At 39.2% G+C, this 9451-nt stretch overlaps 1 protein-coding gene across 9 annotated transcripts in view; it reads right to left on the reverse strand.

The window, feature by feature from the left end:
- ADGRB1 (adhesion G protein-coupled receptor B1) overlaps positions 1-9451 on the reverse strand; it is a 4264735-nt gene that overhangs the window by 2838713 nt on the left and 1416571 nt on the right. The gene's annotated exons all lie outside the window — the stretch shown is intronic.

Genomic DNA, 9451 nt, shown 5'->3' on the forward strand with positions numbered 1-9451 from the left:
GCATGGCTGTAAATACAAAACAAACACACACACACACACACACACACACACACACACACACACACACACACACACACACACACACAAAAAAACACAAAGAAAAATATAATCAGGGAAGCAAAACCATTCTTGCAACCAAAAACCTTGCCTACACAGTAAATCTTTTAGTTTCTGAAGTAAAAAAAAAATAGAACATTTTTCTTATACATTTGTTAACTAGGTAAGACTAGGCACAAGTATCCCCTTTCAAGGGTGACCTGGGTGCACTGATTGTTCAAGTGACTTCCTCAGAGTCACACAGCAGGCAAATGAAGGTGGAAGGAATCAAACCCTGCACCCCTGACTACAGAAATCAGAACACAGCTCAGAACTTTAATCATTGGCTCTAAATGCCTAAAATAGTTGGAAAGAATGCATATTCTACAGTAAGTTGAGACCTAGGTACTCTACTAATGGCTTTTATTTCTGTGGCAATTCACAAGATGATGGTCCTGTGAGGCAAGGTTGTATGTCAGCCAAGAAATATTTATCATGCAAAACATAGAGGAAGAAGTGCTTTTGTGTTTTGCAAATGGCATAATACTGCAGCTCTTTAGACATTCCTGTTTTGAATACCTATAGCAAATTTGTTAATCATTCACTTTGTGTTTTTTTTCTTATTACCACAGCCACATTTTATATCTAAATGAGCATAACATGTGTTTCACAAAAGAAATATAACATTCTACCATAACATATGGAAGAGTTATTCTCTTCTGCAATCATCACCACTTCTGTGTACCTCTGTTAAGGATAATTTTGTTTGCATTTCCTGATTTATAAGTGTAGTAGTGCTGTTTCATTTCTAAATCTAAATGAAACTAAATGTTCACTATCTTAATTCTATTCTGTTCTATTATATGCCATCATATCCTATTGTGGACATTTCAAGCAGATAGCTTGCGAAACAAAAGTGCATGGCAGTGTTGCATACAACCTTGTTTTTATACTTAGGAAGAAAGAAATTAAAATATGAAGGTTGCTAATTCTACATGACAACTGACTGCATAATGAAATTTTCCATTACTTCCCAAACAGTGATCAATCTTACTCAATCAACTCCTGTCGATAATCTATTCTCTTTCTCTTTCTCTCTATCTCTCACTCTCCACTTTTTTGTCTTGAATTTATAAATAGATATAAAATGCATATACTGCTCTCTGCCACAAACTACATTTTTTCTCTTAAACTCAAGATATTTAAACTTATTTGAAAATAAAATGTTGCATGGAATGCAAATGTTGAAGCCATAATGTGTGTTAACAGGCTCTTGCCCACCTAGACATCTGTCAACAGAACAGCCACTGCATGGCATAGTGATCAGTGCTGCTTCAGCCTTCAAGCTTCAAATTAAAAAAAAAATGTGAATATATATGAAGTAAAGTAGATACTGGATACTTGCATAAGACAGCAAAATTCAGTTAAGAGTTGCATAAAATGCTTGTGTGTGTGTGTGTGTGTGTGTGTGTGTGTGTGTGTGTGTGTGTGTGTGTGCGTGTGTGTGTGTGTGCGCGCACGTGTGCGCGTGTGTACGTGTGTGCACGTGTGTGTGTGCATATTTGTGCATGTACGAGCACATGTGTCTGTGTGTTTGTGTGTGTGTGTGTGTGTGTGTGTGTGTGTGTGTGTGTGTGTGTGTGTGTGTGTGTGTGTGTGCGTACATGTGTGTGTGTGTGTGTGTGTGTGTGTGTGTGTGTGTGTGTGTGTGTGTGTGTGCATGTATGTGTCCACATGACTGCGTGCTATATATACCATGAAAATGTGTACATACACTTATTACCAAAAGGTCTTGAAGTGCAGGTCAGTCCTAATTAACAGCAGGGATGAGGCTGGTAGTCATTAAGTATGCTTGACAAGTGCCTTTCCCTGTCCCAGATTTCAACATGGTGCCAAACATCTTAAGACCTTTACTATGAAATACAATAGCATCTGTGATGACGGTGCACTGGCCCAGCAATCAAGGAGCCTTAATCATCACCACTAACACCAGGGAGGTTGTCTCCTAGAAGAGGAAATGATAACTAATACACACAGTAAAGTACAATTTCCCTTAAGTGCATACAGAGATCACAGTCAGTCTGGGGCGGGTTGCTCCCCTGCTCACCAGGTCCCCAATAAGAATCCCCACTGGCACAGCTATAGGGTCCAGGTCTCAGCCTAAGTGGGCAAGCTAAAACCTCCAGTACCCTCTCTGTCCAACCAGTGCTTCATGTCCCTGCCAAGTAGTTGACACAGCACACACACACTTTGAGATAAGTATCTATACAACTTCACAGACACTCCTGGGAAAGGCTGACACAGACTCTCCAACTGTGCCCCTTTACCCAGACTACATGGTAGTAATTACTGCCACCACCCAGTTAATAATATCAGCTACTAAAAGGCCCTTAAAAGGGTGTCCAGTTATTAATGTACAATATTATTATCCAATGGTAATGTGACTATACAGTCTAAGGCTTATCAGAGTGGCCTGTTACAATAAACACTATAAATATGCAATGTACTCTAGAGCTTATCTCTACACAAATCAGCCACAGGTAAAAGGTTTTAAAAATATTTAATAATAAATAATTAAAACACAAGACAAAACAACTACATCACAGATATATCTAAGAGTTCATAGATCACACAGAAACTTAAAATAATACAGTAGGACAGGTCTGATTTCAAAGAAAAATACCTAATTAATCTTTACTAGCTTTAACTATTCCTACAAGAAATCACAGAGCTAAAACTTACATGTGAGCACAAGGCAGAGTGCTGATAAGTTAGATGTCCAAAGTCAAAATGCTTTTCAGTCTCTTATGAGAAATAGTATTTAAACATTACTAAAAAACATGACTCTAAGGCCCTCCCAAAATTACATCATTTTTGACACTTAGGTTTCCCAGTATTCATATTGCATCATCTTAACACCTAGTCTGAGTTCTCAGGCCACAAACGGCATTATTTAGCAATCTAACACCTCCTCAGAAACATACAACAATACAAGACATTTCACATGTATATGCTAGCAGAAACCAGAGCAGTAAAGCACCTTCCACATCTAAATTCTAGTCATAAACTTTAGCCTTAAAACAATGGGCATGAAATCTTCATCCAGCCACCCTGGAGCTGAATTCTAGCATGAAAGGGTACAACATGCTTCACTGGGCCAGTAGAGTGCAATGTTGTCACATATTTTGCAGTTCCACATTTCACAGTATTCTTTATACTCAAGAAACATGCCTGTATTTTACATTTATTTACAAATGCCAGAATTCTATATCAAATTCTATTTGACTAGGCTGGCAGCCTTCGCCCATCTCTCCCCAGTTGTCACAGCATCTATGGTTGGAGACTCAAGATCAATATGCAAAAGGCTGGGAGAGGTGGGTGGATATGTTATGGACAATGAACATGCTCTTCCACATATGTCATTATGGTAAATAAAATAAATACATTTCAGAACTGGTAAGAAGAGCCTCATCCTTCATAACTGCAGGAGAGTCTAAACAAAATATTACTGAGTGCTCCCCTCCCCATGTAAACACAGCTAATAAAAAAATGGCTCAAGAGGAAGACCTAATCCTGGGCTCATCACAAAAGGCAGTTTTAGTGCAGTAGGTGCTCGTATTAGGAACCAGTGCAAAGGTTCTTGCTAGTTTAAAAATTATGTTGATGAAAGTTGCGACACATCAAGAAACCTGACTCTAAAACCCTGGGGCCAAACAGGTCAAAACCTACATAACTGCCAAAACACTGGGCACGAAACATCCGATACCTGGCACTGGCACTACGATCATCATCATCGTTGGAGAAAACAATGACACTAACAAAATTGATGTCTGGTTAATGTCCAGATGTACAGATTATAAATATTGCTCTTAAAAGCTTAGAAATGCGTAGAATAACAGGTTTTGTGACAGCATGCATTTTCTGAAGGATATTAAGTATGAAAGTCAAATGTATGTCATTATTTATTCACTTTAGTCCTCAGTAGTTTGCCAGTGGGTTGTCAGAAAATAAAAAAAAAATATGAGGTAAAAATCTGGATATTCTGCAAAAATCTGTACAGTTGAGAGGTATGTTGACCCTGCCTGGAATAGTAATAGCCTTAAACAACCATTTGGAAATAGTCTGTTTTGACGCAGTTTGTCCCTTCTTTTTACCTTCACAAGAATTGAATAACTGATCCACAGATATGAAAAATTTAGTTCTGTTAAAATAGTATCTTAGTTATCTCTAGACATCCAAGGAATGTAGTATCCTTTCTCCATCATTTGTAAGTTCAGGAAAGAAAATGGGGAGATGGATAGTTTGGCTTAAAGTAAACTCGGATAGCTCTTTAGGCATAAAATAAGGATTATTTCTCAAAGAAACCTTGTCCCTGTGGAAAATGAGATATTCACAGTAAGAGCTTGAAAATCAGATACCCTTCTTGCAGAAGTCAGAGCATTCAGTAAAACTGTTTTCCATGTTAAGAACCTCAAGTTAGCCAGGTTAGCTGGTTCAATTAAGATCCAAAGGAGGGTCCACCATTTTTCTTGGAGGCCTGTTATACAAAACATATCAAAAATATTTTGATATGTGAATGCATTGAAAGAGGAGGATCCTTGACAAATAATAAAGGCCATAGGATAGTGAATCACACAATACTGTAAAACCAGAAAACAACTCACCCTAAATGGGTGCTGATTATGATGCTGGGACAAACTAGAAACCTTTTCCATTTGCAACTATATGATTTTCTAGTAGCAGACTTTCTTGCCTCCATTGGTACCTGCTGCATGTTATCAGTAAACAGATGCAAATGAGAATTAAAACCCCATCATCCAGGCAGTGAATTGAAATTAATTGGTGTTGGGGTGTATCAAACAGGCCTGTTCTTGTGTGAGTAGATCTAATCTGTGAGGAACATTGTCGTAATTGTCCCTGGCCACTTGCAAAGGAAAGGAGAACCATGGTTGCCTGGGCCAAAATGGAATCACCATAATGATTTTGGGGGATTCCTTCTTAATCTTCAGAAGTACCCTGAATATGAGCGGGAAAGGTGGAAAAGCATATAGGAACATTCCTGCCCAAGTAAAAGAAAATGACTATGTCTTCCAGGCCTTCTTTTATGGAGTCTTGGAGCAGAATCTTGCCCGATGATTGTTCATAGAGGAGGCAAAAATATCTACTTGAGGAACTCTCCACAGATGGATCAAATCTTGGAAGACTCCCGGATTGTGTTTCCATTTGTGATGGTTGGCCCTTGTCTTGCTCAGCTTGTCTACCACACAGTTTTGTTCTGACAGAATGAAGGATGCTTGCAGAGTGAGATTGCACTGTGAAGCTATTTCCAAAGCTAACATGACTAGTCTGCAGAGTGGGTACAACCTGATTTCCCCCCCTGCCTTTTGCAGTACCACATGACTGTGGTATTACCTGTAATAACTTGAAAAGTTACCAGGGACCAAAGATGACTCAAAGAGTTGAATGCCTTGATCAGGGCAAGCATTTATTTTATATTTATGTGCTTGCATCTGTCCTTGCTGTCCCACACATCTTGCACTATTATCCTTCTTGAATCTGCTCTCCACGCAAAGTCCGCAGCATCTGTTGTGTCTGACTGCTTTGAAACCGGGAAGGTGAAGATGAGACCTGGATTTAGGGATATCTGTTGTATCCACCAAGTGATCTCCCTTCTGACAAACTTCAGCACTGGGATCTGAAAAGACAAAGGGTGTTGGTGCTGGAACTAAAGAGACTTCAGATACAATTATATCTTTTTCAAGTGGAGTCTTCCCATGGCTATCATGAAAATCACAGAAGCCATGACATCTAAAATCTTGAGGTATTCTCTCACAATGAACAAAGTCTGAGTGGGAAACCCTAGAAACAGATCTACTATAGAACTAATTTCTCAACTGGAGGAAAAGTTTTTGAACTGCTGTGTCTAGCTGACATCCCAGAAACACAATCCTGTGAGAAGGAATCAATACAGACTTTTGAATGCTCTTGCGGAATTCCAGTTTGTGGAAGAGATCTCTCACTCAAGAGACAGATTCCTGACACTTTGAAAAATACTCTGCAAAGATAAGCAATATGTCTAAATATGAAAAAACGTGGAATGCCCTGTAGTCTGCAATGAGCTATAACTGGAGCTAGACCACTATGTGAACACTTTTGTAACAGTGGATAGTTCAAAAGGTAAGGCAGAGAACTGATAACGTGACCCACACACCTTAAAAAACACCTGAAGGTTAGATCCAGACACATAAAACCTTAAGAAACTCCTATAGTTTGAATGAATAGAAATGTGATGATAAGCATCTTTTAAATCTAATTTTACAAGGAAACTTGAATGAAGAAGAGGTAACAGGTTGTGACATTACATCATTTTGAATTTGGGCGCTATCAAAAACAGGTTTCAGAAAAAAAATCAGTGCTGGTCTCCATGCAATTGCTTTCTTTGGCACTAAAACATCCTTGAATAAAACCTCTTTCCCACCTTGCTGTCTAACAGTAAGAGGGAGAGAGCCCCAAATTGGAAAAACTCCCTCCTCAGCTTAAACAAGCAAATAAGACTCCTTGTAAAGTCCTCTAAAGCTAACTATGAATCCAAATTAGCTTCCTCAACTAAGGACAACCATAAGGTGTTCTTTAGTTACATCTGTAACCTAAAAGGAAAGGCTCAGATTTGTGCTGAACTGGTAGTTAATGATGCCACATATACCAAGCTTGTGGACATTGCTAACCTGTTAGCCGACAGATTTTATGAAAACTTCACTTTTCTTTCCCTGCCACACTTACCATAAGACATCCCTATCACCTGTCCTCTACCCTGTATCTCTAAAGAGCATGCCATGAATGCCCTCTTTAAGGTCAAAAACACAGCATCCATGTGACCTGATAACATCCCAGGATGCATCCTACATGGGCTCAAACAAGAATTAGCAAGGCCATTGGGTACTCTTTTCAATCATACTTGTATAAAAATGGTGTATCCACTGACCCTGGGAACTATAGACCTATTAGCCTGACTAGCCTTATCTGCAGGGCCATGGAGAAAATCATCATGGATCTCATCAACAAAGGCACTGGTAACCTCCAAACACTTGACTCTTCTCAATTTCGATTTGTCAAAGGGAGATCATGCCTGTTAAACTTGATGAACTTCTTCAATACAGTCACCACAGCCCTTGATGAGGAGAAATCTGTGCATACAGCCTACCTAGACTTAGCCAAGGATTTTGACACTATCCCCTACTCAGGCATAATTGACAAACTCACCCAACTAGGTATCAACCCATATATCATTAGATGGGTCACTAACTGGCTCACTGATAGAACCCATATAGTCAAAATAGGGGAATCTACCTCCAACAGTAGACCTGTAACTGGTGGTGTTCCACAGGGTTCAGTCCTGGGACCTCTACTGTTTGGAATCTATTTCTCCGTAGTGCTCTATTTCTCTGTAGTGCAAGTTAAAACTAAAGGTCTGTGGCTGACAAAGTTTGCTGATGACTGCAAACTGGGAGCGGTCATGGAATCTCCAAATGATGTCAACATCCTACAAGAAGGGCTTACACAAACAAATGATTGGTGCCAAAGTCATGGCCTTAAACTCAATGCAAAAAATGTATTATCTTTCCTTTCAGTAAGAGTGATGTTCCTGCTAACTATCACATCAATAATAACACCCTAAGTACACACTCAGTGGTGAGAGACCTGGGTACACAGATTGACTTTGATCACAATGTCTCCACAGTGGTAAGAAGGGCATTCTGTATTGCTCATCTCATAAGTAAGGGCATTGCCTCCAGAAAAAATAAGTTTTAACCTTCCTGTACTTTTCCCTCATCGGGCCAATAATTGAGTACAATGCCCCTTTTGGTATGTACTTTTCCAAGCATCTACAGCAATTGGAGAGATCACAAAGGTTCTTCACAAGGAAAATTCAAGGTCTTCAGCATCTGTCCTATAAGGATCATCTAAAATCACTGTCACTTTACTCTGTTTCATACAGACTACTTGGAGGTGATCCCTGCCTTGCATATAAGGCAATGTTTGACCCTTCTTTATTGGAAATGCTGCGTATCCTTAAGTCAAATGGTACACAGGTTACTCACTCTTGTGGCCTTAACCTGGTATGTGACATTAATAGAACCTGCTGGAGGGACAGACTCCTGTTTCATGTTAAGCAGAGCACCTCATTGCCCATCTTCAAATGCAATCTGGATGATTGGATGGGTAACTGTAAATTCACCCAAGGGGTTCCACCTATGTCCCTTTTGCACAGGGGTGATAGGTGTTAATCGTGGAAATAAGGGTAAAACTTGGCTAGGCTTGTATGGGCCCTAGGGTCATTGGCCTAGTAACCTCCTATGATCCTATGATCCTATGAAGGGGAAATGATTCGATCACTCCCAGGGGACAGTGACCTCCTATGATCCTATGATCCTATGAAGGGGAAATGATTCTATCACTTCCAGGGGACAGCATATTTTGAAGGACAGATGGAGGAAATTACCTCTCGAAAAGAGGAATTTCCTCCCTCTGTCATCTGTAACCTTGATGAATGATCTCTAGTACCCATATGTCTGAAAGTATCTGTTGTAAAAGAAAAAATTGGAGAGCCAGACTTTTGGGAAGAAAAAAGGAGCTGCCAGTGTGGAGGGGAACAAAGTCTCTTAAATTGTTATTCTGACTTACTGGGCTGTCCTTGGTTTTGGCAGTTTGCAGAATCCTTCTCTGACCCCCTTGCCATTTCTTCTTAAATCCATGTTTACCTGAATTTTGTTGACACTGTTTATTTTGTTTCTTACCAAAACTGCAAGAGGAGTTAGAGAATCTCTTGAAAAACTTGGAAAAGGAGGGCTGAAAATCTTAGTGATTTCCTGCATCAGCTTACCCCTTTCATCACACTTTTTGTCACTTCAGCAGCAGATGGGCAAAAAAAGTAAATATGTGTCCAAAATAGAATTTAAAATCTCATTTTTTATATCATCTGAGAGGTTCTGACAACACAGCTATGTAAACCTCCTCAAAACTCTACCAGTGGCCATAGCCCTTGAAAAAGCAACAATAGAGTCATACACACATTGTAAAATGTGAGTAGTGACTTGAGCAATAGAAGAAATTTAATTATGTAAAGCTGAGTTGGGTAACTTATGAACACAGGAAATACACTTTTTAAAACCAAATGGCTTTTCAGCCATACTGTAAGAAAAAAAAACACGCAGCAGAAAGCCAGACAGTTAAAGGAGAAAAAGAACGTGTTTTTTTTTTTTTTGTTATACAAATTAGTCATCAAGAAAATATATATACCAACAATGGTATAACTAAAATACCTCAAGCGAGATAAAGGACAGGAGAAAAGGTTACCAAAAATGATAACAAATAATACCAAGAAAAAGTCTTACATTTGGTAAGTAAACTAGTCTTG

Source organism: Protopterus annectens, chromosome 3.part1 (assembly GCF_019279795.1).
Source record: "Protopterus annectens isolate FY-2018-M chromosome 3.part1, PAN1.0, whole genome shotgun sequence".
NCBI lineage: Eukaryota > Metazoa > Chordata > Ceratodontiformes > Protopteridae > Protopterus > Protopterus annectens.